The sequence below is a fragment of the Budorcas taxicolor genome, chromosome 15 (genome assembly GCF_023091745.1).
Source record: "Budorcas taxicolor isolate Tak-1 chromosome 15, Takin1.1, whole genome shotgun sequence".
NCBI lineage: Eukaryota > Metazoa > Chordata > Mammalia > Artiodactyla > Bovidae > Budorcas > Budorcas taxicolor.
In genome coordinates, this window is record NC_068924.1 from 3965608 (window position 1) to 3977905 (window position 12298).

At 39.3% G+C, this 12298-nt stretch overlaps 1 protein-coding gene across 1 annotated transcript in view; it reads left to right on the plus strand.

Moving 5' to 3' along the window:
- Positions 1 to 12298, plus strand: part of PDGFD (platelet derived growth factor D) — a 277802-nt gene that overhangs the window by 163385 nt on the left and 102119 nt on the right. The window lies entirely within an intron of this gene.

Here is a 12298-nt window from a genome sequence, read left to right on the forward strand (position 1 = left end):
GATTATTCTTTAAAAGAGAATGAGGATGAGATATCATTACTTTATTGTATTTACATTTAATATCTTTTTTGTACTCAGTTATATGCATAAAAACTTTATTTTAGTGATGCATCATAGTGCAATGTTGATAAAGGCTTTTTGAATGACAATGAGATATCCAAATATAAGCTGTAATTCATCTCTACATATGGTGCTACCAGTGAAAATATCTGAGATTGAAATCAGATTAACAGTTATCTCCTAAATGTTGCTAGATTTGCACACACAAAAGCTATGACAGTTGTGTCCCAATTTGCTCTATGTTCTAATACCTGGACATGTTAGATGTTCTAATACCTTCAACAGTATTCATAAGTTAATCTCCAATTTGAAATATTAATATGTGAATTAAGTATTCTGGAATTCAGTGAACTTTGATATTGAAAAATGACTGAATCTATAAATAATATGACAGTCATATAGTTTAATAAGCATTTAAGTTCAGCAGCAGCAGAGAAGCTTCCAAGGTGACATTCATGGTCAAGAACCTGCCTACCAGTGCAGGAGACTTAAGAGAGGAAGATTCGACCCCTGGGTTGGGAAGATCCCCTGGAGGAGGGCATGGCAACCCACTCCAGTACTCTTGCCTGGGTAATCCCATGGACAGAGGAGCCTGGCAGGCTACAGCCCATAGGGTTGCAGAGTCAGACATGACTGAAGAGACTTAGTACACATGCATACATTGATGTGTATATTTTTAATATGTATATATTATATTAGCAGTCCACTGGAGAAGGGAATGGCAAGCCACTTCAATATTCTTGCCTTGAGAACCCCATGAACAGTATGAAAAGGCAAAATGATAGGATACCAAAAGAGGAACTCCTCAGGTCATTAGGTGCCCAATATGCTACTGGAGATCAGGGGAGAAATAACTCCAGAAAGAATGAAGGGATGGAGCCAAAGCAAAAACAATACCCAGTGTGGATGTCACTGGTGATAGAAGCAAGGCCCGATGCTGTAAAGAGCAATATTGCATAGGAACTTGGAAAGTCAGGTCCATGAATCAAAGCAAATTGGAAGTGGTCAAACAAGAGTTGGCAAGCATGAACGTCAACATTCTAGGAATCAGCGAACTAAAATGGACTGGAAAGGGTGAATTTAACTCAGATGACCACTATATCTACTACTGTGGGCAGGAATCCCTTAGAAGAAAAGAATAGCCATTATGATCAACAAAAGAGTCCGAAATGCAGTACTTCGATGCAATCTCAAAAATGACAGAATGATCTCTGTTCGTCTCCAAGGCAAAGCATTCAATATCTCAGTTATCCAAGTCTATGCCCCAACCAGTAACACTGAAGAAGCTGAAGTTGAACGGTTTTATGAAGACCTACAAGACCTTTTAGAACTAACACCCAAAAAAGATGTCCTTTTCATTATAGGGGACTGGAATGCAAAAGTAGGAAGTCAAGAAACACCTGGAGTAAGAGGCAAATTTGGCCTTGGAATGCAGAATGAAGCAGGGCAAAGACTAATAGAGTTTTGCCAAGAAAATGCACTGGTCATAGCAAACACCCTCTTCCAACAACACAAGAGAAGACTCTACACATGGACATCACCACATGGTCAACACTGAAATCAGATTGATTATATTCTATGCAGCCAAAGATGGAGAAACAAGACCAGGAGCTAACTGTGGCTCAGATCATGAACTCCTTATAACCAAATTCAGACTCAAATTGAAGAAAGTAGGGAAAACCACTAGACTATTCAGGGATGACCTAAATCAAATCCCTTATGATTATACAGTGGAAGTGAGAAATAGATTTAAGGGCCTAGATCTGATAGATAGAGTGCCTGATGAACTATGGAATGAGGTTCATGACATTGTACAGGAGACAGGGATCAAGACCATCCCCATGGAAAAGAAATGCAAAAAAGCAAAATGGCTGTCTAGGGAAGCCTTACAAATAGCTATGAAAAGAAGAGAGGCGAAAAGCAAAGGAGAAAAGGAAAGATATAAGCATCTGAATGCAGAGTTCCAAAGAATAGCAAGAAGAGATTTTAAAAAAAAAAGCCTTCTTCAGTGATCAGTGCAAAGAAATAGAGGAAAAGAACAGAATGGGAAAGACTAGAGATCTCTTCAAGATAATGAGAGATACCAAGGGAACATTTCATGCACAGATGGGCTCAATAAATGACAGAAATGGTCTGGACCTAGCAGAAGCAGAAGATATTAAGAAGACATAGCAAGAATACACAGAAGAACTGTACAAAAAAGATCTTCACAACCCAGGTCATGATGATGTGATTACTAATCTAGAGCCAAACATCTTGGAATGTGAAGTCAAGTGGGCCTTAGAAAGCATCACTACGAACAAAGCTAGTGGAGGTGATGGAATTCCAGTTGAGCTGTTTCAAATCCTGAAAGATGATGCTGTGAAAGTGCTGCACTCAATATGCCAGCAAATTTGGAAAACTCAGCAGTGGCCACAGGACTGGAAAAAGTCAGTTTTCATTCCAATTCCAAAGAAAGGCAATGCCAAAGAATGCTCATACTACCACACAATTGCACTCATCTCACATGCTAGTAAAGTAATGCTCAAAATTCTCCAAGCCAGGCTTTAGCAATACATGAACCGTGAACTTCCTGATGTTCAAGCTGGTTTTAGAAAAGGCAGAGGAACCAGAGATCAAATTGCCAACATCTGCTGGATCATGGAAAAAGCAAGAGAGTTCCAGAAAAACATCTATTTCTGCTTTCTTGACTATGCCAAAGCCTTTGACTGTGTGGATCACAATAAACTGTGGAAAAATCTGAAAGAGATAGGAATACCAGACCACCTGACCTGCCTCTTGAGAAATCTGTATGCAGGTCAGGAAACAACAGTTAGAACTGGACATGGAACAACAGACTGGTTCCAAATAGGAAAAGGAGTACGTCAAGGCTGTATATTGTCACCCTGCTTATTTAACTTCTATGCAGAGTACATCATGAGAAACGCTGGACTGGAAGAAACACAAACTAGAATCAAGATTGCTGGGAGAAATATCAATAACCTCAGATACGCAGATGACACCACCCTTATGGCAGAAAATGAAGAGGAACTACAAAGCCTCTTGATGAAAGGGAAAGAGGAGAGTGAAAAAGGTGGCTTAAAGCTCAACATTCAGAAAACGGAGATCATGCATCCGGTCCCATCACTTCGTGGGCAATAGATGGGGAAACAGTGGAAACAGTGTCAGACTTTATTTTTTGGGGCTCCAAAATCACTGCAGATGGTGACTGCAACCATGAAATTAAAAGACGCTTACTCCTTGGAAGAAAAGTTATGAGCAACCTAGATAGCATATTCAAAAGCAGAGACATTACTTTGCCGACTAAGGTCCGTCCAGTCAAGGCTATGGTTTTTCCAGTAGTCATGTATGGATGTGAGAGTTGGACTGTGAAGAAGGCTGAGCACCAAAGAATTGATGCTTTGGAACTGTGGTGTTGGAGAAGACTCTTGAGAGTCCCTTGGACTGCAAGGAGATCCAACAGTCCATTCTGAAGGAGATCAGCCCTGGGTGTTCTTTGGAAGGACTGATGCTAAAGCTGTAACTCCGGTACTTTGGCCACCTCATGCAAAGAGTTGACTCATTGGAAAAGACTCTGATGCTGGGAGGGATTGGGGGCAGGAGGAGAAGGGGACGACAGAGGATGAGATGGCTGGATGGCATCACGGACTCGATGGATGCGAGTCTGAGTGGACTCTGGGAGATGGTGATGGATAGGGAGGCCTGGCGTGCTGCCATTCATGGGGTCCCAAAGAGTCAGACATGACTGAGCGACTGAACTGAACTGAACTGAACTGAATGTACATGTTAAGTAATATGTTAAGTTATATTTTGATAATATAACTTTATATACATACATATATAAACCACAGATAATAAACCATGTGATTCTTATATTAACTCTCAATTAGTTTTCTCTTAAGAATTGGTGAGCTCTTTAGTCAGGTGTGATTAGCAAACTGTTTTGTCTTTGAATATAAATTAACTTTCTAATTATTATGGTATTGCAAGATCATCTCTTTCACACACTATTCCATTCCATATCAGCTTTGTTGAACTAATTACTTCCTCCAGAAACTTACTCTGTAAAATAATTTCAGAAAATTCTCACTTTTTATGAATAAACAGAGGTCATACTTTAAGTAGCTTTCCTTCACAATGTTTATAAAAGTGTTAGTTTTCCTATAATAAGTGTTTTCTAGAAAAAAATACTAAATCTACTTTCTGGGAACATTTTTTTTTTTTTTATTTTGCCTGTTATTTTCTATGTATCAGGACTATGTTCAAGTCAGTTCAGTTGCTCAGTGATGTCCGACTCTCTGTTATGTTGGCACTGGGAAAAGCAGATATTTTTGTCATTAAGGTTGTCTTGTTTTCTGGGTGTTAACTTGGTGTGGTTGGAAAGATCTTGCTCTTCACAGCCTCATCTATAGTGTTTTCTGTCATCCTGCTCTACAGTCCCTGCCCCCTCTGCCACAGTTTTGAACGTTATTGTCTCATTTTTTTCACATCCTTTACATGGTAAACAACATCCCAACACAGAGACCATAGCATAAGAAGAATTACCAGAGAATTAATTAATTTGGATTATCCTAAAGTGGTAAAAATGGCTTCCCTTGTGCTTCAGTGGTAAAGAATCCACCTGCCAGTGCAGGACGTGCAGAAGATGCAGGTTCAGTCCCTGGGTCTGGAAGATGCCCTGGAGTAGGAAACAGCAACCCACTGCAGTATGTTTGCTGGGAAATCCCATGGGCAGAGGAACCTGGCAGGCTACAGGCCATGGGGTCACAAAGAGTCAGACATGACTTAGCAGTTGAACAACAGTGTGATAAAATAGAGCATGTTTATTTTACTGCAATCATTTTCACTGATTTCAATTTTCAAAAAACTTAGACCAAAAATAATATCCATTTTAATACAATTTAATAATCACTTCTACACGTGTGTGTGTTAGTCGCTCAGTTGTGTCCGACTCTTTGCAACCCATAGACTGTAGCCCACTGGGCTCCCCTGTCCATGGAATTCTCCAGGCAAGAATGCTGGAGTGCGTTGCCATGTCCTTCTTTCCTGGGATCAAACCCAGGTCTTCCGCATTGCAGGGAGATTTTTTGCCATCTGAGCTACCAAGAAAGCCTCAACCACTTCTCTAGCCTACCTATAAAATACAAGTGGTTTTGAAAGAAAGTGTGTAATTGCTCACTGTTGTACAATAATAACACAAACCCTTGTTCATTATGAGATCTTGTGAGGTGAGGAATAATAAGCACCAATGTGGGCATTACTACCCCCTGGTAATTATAACTGGAAAATGTTCAAAAGGACATTGTGATACTCTTTTTTTTTGTCTTTCTTTTTTTTATAGACTCAGATTTTTAAAGAAGAATAATTTTGAGTTCAGGGAATTTTCAATTGATTACAAAAATATTGTCTCCACATTGTTACTCTAAGGAATTTTGTTTATATAACACTAATACTTTGTGTTAAAAGGAATTACAATTTTTTAAAAAAGATATATAAGTGAGAAACAACCAACTCCCTCCTGCTCAAATCTTTATAAACAGAAAGGTTTTGTATTACTACTGAGTTCTTAGAAAAATCTCTGCTAGAGAATTCTAAATAAATCCTGATGCTTAATCGGCTTTGCCCTTGAGTTGCTTAAAAGCAGAGTGATCACGGGGGATGATTGTTTTTAGAGTTGTTATATAGGCTTTTGGAAGACTGGTTCTTTCCAAGATGATGTGTCAGATGTTAACCCAAAATTCCTTAATGAAAATTGGCCCACTAGCAGTCCCTGGAGGAAATTAGTTCATTGATTGCAAGCTTCAGTGCCTAAAGAAACATTGAAGAAAAAGAATGTTGAAAATGCTTTCACGCTGATTTTTAAACATTGTTGACAAAGTCTAATTTTCACCTTTAGCAGTGCACAGGGTGAGCCAACCCTGTGCTTTTTAAGTTAGGAGTTAATTTATGAAAAAGTATCTAATTAAATTCACTTTAATCCCAGTTGGCCTTTTCTAATAATTATGTTTTATGGCCTGATCTATTAATTGACATTCATTTTAAAATTAGGGACTCCTGCCCTAGTCTTTTATGTTCTCCATCACTCCCTTGCTTCGTTTTCCCTTTTCAGCAATACATTGTGCGCTGTCTCACTGATGAAGGTACTAATTTGCGTTCTAAGATACTTTTGTGTAAGATGATGTGATTGTTGAGGGATATACAAAGATTAGAGGTAGTTAGTAGGAATAATAAGCATGCATTCGTCAGTCACAGGTCTCACTGTTGATTAGCCTTGCTGAACTTTCTATTCTAAATTAGACGGCTGCATAAGACGAGAACTTTGCGAGACTTGTCAGTCACCCGATTTTCATCCACCGCTTGCTCGGTCTGAGAGTAGATCCCAACTATAGCAGCAAACGCTCCCGCTTTAGTCCAGCGTTGTTCTTTCTTGGTCACAGGTCTTTAAAGACTGGTGTGGACTGACTCTGCTGAGCTTGGTGGTGCATGTCTTGCTGGAAATAGTGCAGAAAAAGAGGCAGTTCTTGCAAAATTAATGTCTGAACTGGACGGCAAGCAGGATCATTTCAATGTAACTCTTTCCAAAATAGTCCTTTAACGTTCGTGCAAGATGTGTTCCCACAAACGTCAGGCACACTTAGAAATAAACTATTTGGGCATTTTAAACTGCCTTTCATTTATTATCTTACTCAAAATGCTTTTCAGTGTTTAGGAATTCTGCCTGTTCATTATTCGCAGTAACCTTTCATCCATGTATGTATTTAACAGCTCTGTTTCGAAAGTCTCCTTATGCCCAGACTGGTGAGGTTCTGAGGTTACCTTGGTAAACAAGACATTGTCCTTTCCCACAAGATATATAATATTCTGCACATGAATTTTTTTTAACTTTTCTGTGACACTTTCAAAGAAATTATAAACCATCTTTCAGTAACTGTAAGTCCCTGTACCCAACCAGCTTCAGGCAGAAACCTTTACTTAATTTTTTAAAAAAGCAAGATAGAATACATTGCTTACTTTACATTGTCTACTTTAAAGGATCTATTTACATTCCTCCATAATGTGTTCAGCACAAGTTGATGGGCTAAGTGGCCGGTTACTTGCCTGGGGCACTTTTCTTGTTAATAAGAAAGATTTTCATACATATGTTTGAACAACAATTGATAAAATATCCATTGTACACCTATTTTAGATGATAGCATACAACTATATATACAATCACTGATAGATGGGAAAAGTGTTTATCCTGCTAAAGATTTTGGATTTCAGATTCCTTGGTCTCCTTATTAGCTCACATCTGTCAGTCAAACCACTGGCAGTTCTGCCTTCCTGAAGGAAAATCGTTGAGGTGTCCGGTCATTTGGACCTGAAAAGAATCTTAAATATCATATTTTTCAGCCCCTAGACTATTAGTTTAGGAAACAGAAGCCAGAAAGATGACATGGTGTGTCTGATGCTGCTGTTGATTGTAGCGAAGAAAGTCACCTATTTGATGTCGCTGCATTCAAAACTTCTCTTTTCCATATACCAGCCAGCCTTCTGTTCTCTTCGCTTACAACAAATCACTTTAACTTCTGTGTGTTGGTTTCATTACCTGTTAAAGTAATATAACAAAATTAAATTTAAAAGAAAAAACAGAATGAAAGCAGTGGTAATTACTGCAATATTTACTTTTTATCAACTTATGGTAGACTTACAAAATTGGATGCTTGTAAAATATATTGCATCCCACAAAAATTAAGTGGTTGTAATGTGGCTGTTTGGCAGCAGTTTGGTTTATATAACACTTAACTACATGCTCATCAAACATTGTTCATATTATATATTGTATGATTGTGAAATAACCATTTTATAAATGAAATTTTATAATAAATCCCTTTGCAAATTGGGAATTTCCTGAACCAATGACCATTCTTTTCTTTTGGCTTATAGCTATTAACACTCATAATACTGGCTCCTGGATGTCTTAGAGAGACAGTGGAGCAAATGAGTATCCCTGTATGTTCTACTGAATTTGTGTGAGGTGCCACTGTCTGCAGAGATCACCGTTTATTCCTATGGAATCACTGATGAAATATGTTAATTCTTTAATAACTGAGCATTTACCATATGGATCACATGCTGTCATAGACAATATTATGATCTGAGAAGAAAAAATAAACCGTTATTTGTGATTTCATTCCTCCTTAAACATAACTTGAAGCAGTAGGTTACCAGATGTGTCTGCTGGGGCCAAGAATGACTATTCCATGAAATGGGGAATTTTAGATAGATAATTTCCAAAATAGATAGTTCTTACCCTAGTTCATTCTGTATATAATATGATGTCCTCAAGAATGTTTCAAGGTCAGAGACAGGAAAATGAGCCCAAGACAGGTCATCAGGCAGGGAGGTAAGATGAAAATTCAGATATGAGATATAGAGTCAAGCAAGGCAGTGAAGGAGCATGGGAAGTTAAGAATGTTCCCCAGAAGAGCAGAAAGAATGATATGGTCAGTGGTTCTCACAGTTTAGAGAGCTCAGAATCACCTGGAGGGCTTTTATTAAAATAATAGTGCTGGGCTCCACCACCAGCATTTCTGCTTCAGTAGGTCTGGGATAAGGTCTGATAATTTACATTTCTGACAAATTCCCAGCTGATGATGCTGATCTGGGGACCACACTCTGAGAACAACAGTTGTTCAAGATGAATCCCAAAGTAAGTGATAGTGCCTCCAGGGATTTAAGGAGCTCCTGGGATACTTGGTTGGGCAAACTCAGTTTGCCAAAGAGTTAGGGACAGAATGAAAACATTTTGACTTTTCCTTTCATTTTAATTCACTTTTTAAAAGCATCAAATTCATAACCCAAAGTAATGACTATGTGAAACTCTTTCTGTATTAAAATGTAAAATAAGAACTTATATTCTTGGCGTGTAAAACATAAATCAAAATTATTCCCTCTCTATGAAAAATGATATATTTCATATTTTTGTAGTTTAACAACTCATACAGTGTTCTGGTTAAGAATGTATGCTCTGAAGATAGTCTAGGGTCAGATATTGATTTCACCACCTGCTTTGTGCCCTGAGGTCATAAGTTTCTTGAACTCTCTAAGCCTTGTTCTTAATGGGGATGTTACTAATTGCATACAGTTGTTGTGAGGATTAAATTAAGTAACGAATTTAAACAACTTACTGGAGTTCCTGGCATACAGTGTTAGTTATTATTGGAACACCAATGTAAATGCCTTCATTGAGGAATGTGACTTTGTATATAACACTTCAGAGTTATCTCAGGTTTAACCTGATAGGTTGCTCTCTGTTTCTATAATTCATTACAGCTCTTCTGCCAAGAATAGCCCTGAGTTTGGCATGAGGTTATAAATTATATATAAACAATGTGATTCAGAAGTCAAAGTGATTATAGATAGCAAAGGATCTAAAATTGCCTCTAGCAAATTTCAGGCTAAGAAGGAAAACTACCTTCTGTTACAGATAGTTAAGAGCATCAAACCTGGGACCAGAGCATGGGACACTACTGCAGAGCCGGTGTTCTGGGCTCCTGGTCGAGAGGCTGGGAGCTGGGACGTCCGCTCCTCTAGCTACCTTTGTTCTTCCTAAGGCTGTCTCCCACACAAAAGCTAGCCGGGCAAGCACAAAACACTAAACACTGAATTAGTCAAAAAAGAAAGAAAAATTGAAATTCCCATCCACATCAGAACATTTGTAAAAGGAGAGAAGCCTTTGCATCTCACATGCTGACTCCTTGTTCATCCCCCTTGTCTTATTTTGGAAGCTTTAACAATCACTCTCTGCAACCCAATCTTTCAGTGGTTTCCACCAGCAATTTAGGCCTCCCTGACCAGGCTCACTGAATTATAGGCTTCGGAGTCAACTCTCTGTGGGAGGACGCAAATAGACTGCGGCTGCAGTTCTGCATACAGAGGGGCCTAAAATGTCAAAATCTAAAATGCAAAGAACTCTGGACACTGGGAGATAGGCAAAATGGGCCCGCTGAGCAGTGCAGTTCTCATACAGACCACCTGCAGTTAGGTCAGATATCACTGGTTAAGAGCCCAGGTCCCAAGACTGATCTTCAGTCACCTGCTGAAAGTTGTGAGGTACCCAGGTTACCCATACTCCTTACCAATTCACAGTAAACGAGGGCTTCCTAGAACCCCCTCAGATTTGATAATTTGCTAGGGAAACTTATAGAATTCAAAAAAACACTGTAGTTATTAACTACAGTTTTACGATAAAGGATACAAATCAGGACCAGCCAAACAAAGAGACACTTAAGGAGAGGTCTGGGAAGGTTCAAGCATGAAGCTTCATGTCCTCAGGACATGTCACCTCCCAGCATATGAGTGTGTCATGAACAAGGAAACTCCCTCAAGCCACAGTGACCAGAGTTTTTATAAGAGTTTCATTCTATAGATATGATTGATTGGATCACTGGCTAAGACTCCAAGACACCTTACCTCCAGGGAGGTTGGAAAGTCAGACTGGTGTCCGAGCTGAAAGTCACGTGTTTAGTCTTTCTATCACAACCAGTCCCCATCCTGAAACTACTTAGGGGCCCACAGTGAATCACCCCATCAGCATAAAATCAGGTTTGGCCCCAAGGGCCTACTATAAATAATAAAGACACTTCGGAATTCTAAGGGATTAGAAGTTCCCTTTTAGGAACACAAGACAAAGATCAGACAAGTTCTTTATTATACAATATACGGAAAATAGAATTGGAACTATTTTAAGTCAGCAACAATGAAGGCCCAAAATTATATTTTATGATGGAGAAACAACTAGAAAATGCCATTTGATTAAAAAATACATGGTCATTAAATATCATTAGAGTCTTTAATTTGCTTTTCACTCATTTGTTTCACTCATTTGTTCTTTCATTCAGCAATATTTATTGAGCACCTCCTGTGCTAATCATTGAAGATATACTGTTACTCTGTCAATGGAAAAAAAAAAAATTAGTTGTATAATTGATCTGTGAACAAAGTGAGGTTTAGGGATGCCAGTACCTTACCGGGGCTTCTCCCTGGCTCAGCAGTGAAGAATCCTCCTGTAGCGCAGAAGGTTTGATCCCTGGGTCAGAAAGGTCCCCAGGAAAAGGGCATGGCAACTGTTGACTAAAAGGATGCAAAGTGAGAGTTGCAAGTTAAATTTTAATGAGGCAAAATGAAGACTGTAGCCCATGAGACAGGACCTCAGATACCTCTAAGGAATGGTTCAAAAAAGGCAGTGGGGAAGGTCAATATATAAGATGTTGTGAAGGGGGAATTCAGAGCAGTCAAGTACTTACTTTACAAAAGGTTTTCTGTTAGTCATGAGAATCTGATGTCACCATGAATGGATTCAGTGCTTTTCTAGATGTGAGGAGATGCCTGGATTGGGATCATGAAACCAGTTTCTGAAAATATCTGACTATCTAAAGACCTATTCCCCAGTTTCCCTGGAGCACAGTGTGCCTCACTCTCCACGTGGAACTGCCTTCAGGGCATGTTGAGGGTCAACAGCGGCAGCAGCACAGGATTCAGGCTCTGCAGAGGGAGGTGGCAAATGCTCTTGGCAAACGCCAATTTGTAGTTGACACAACCCGCTCCAGTATTCTTGCCAGGAGAGGAGCCTGGTGGGCTACAGTCCATGGGATGGCAAAGAGTCAGACACCACTGTGCAACTAAGAGCATGTGCGTGCACACACACACACCCTACAGTCAAAAATCCACATATAACTTTTATCTCCACACCCCCAACCAAACTTTACTCATACTTCACTGTTGGCCAAAAACATTACTTTTCCCCCACCTCTTTGGCTTTTGTTTGTTTGTTTGTTTTGGGCTGTGTTAGGTCTTCACTGTGCCATGTATGCCTCCCTAGCTGTTGCGTGGGCTTAGTTACTATGGCATGTGGTATCTGAGTTCCCTGACCAGGGATTGAACCCATGTCTCCTGCGTTGGAAGGTGGATTCTTTATCACTGGCCCACAACAAAAGTCCCCAGAAGGCTTACTGCTAAACAGTTGATTCACATATTTTATATGTTATATGTATTATATATTCTCCAATAAAGTGAACTAGAAAAGAGAAAGAAAGTCAAACGAGAAAATGCATTTACAATGTTGCTGATGAATTTACGGTTCTTGCTTTGTCATGAAAGGATTCAGAGATGAAGTGATAGTAACTGGATGTCTTTAAAGGCAAACACGCTTCGCAGAGTGTGGGCCATCTCAGAAAGCGAGAAGAGAGCCTCAGTA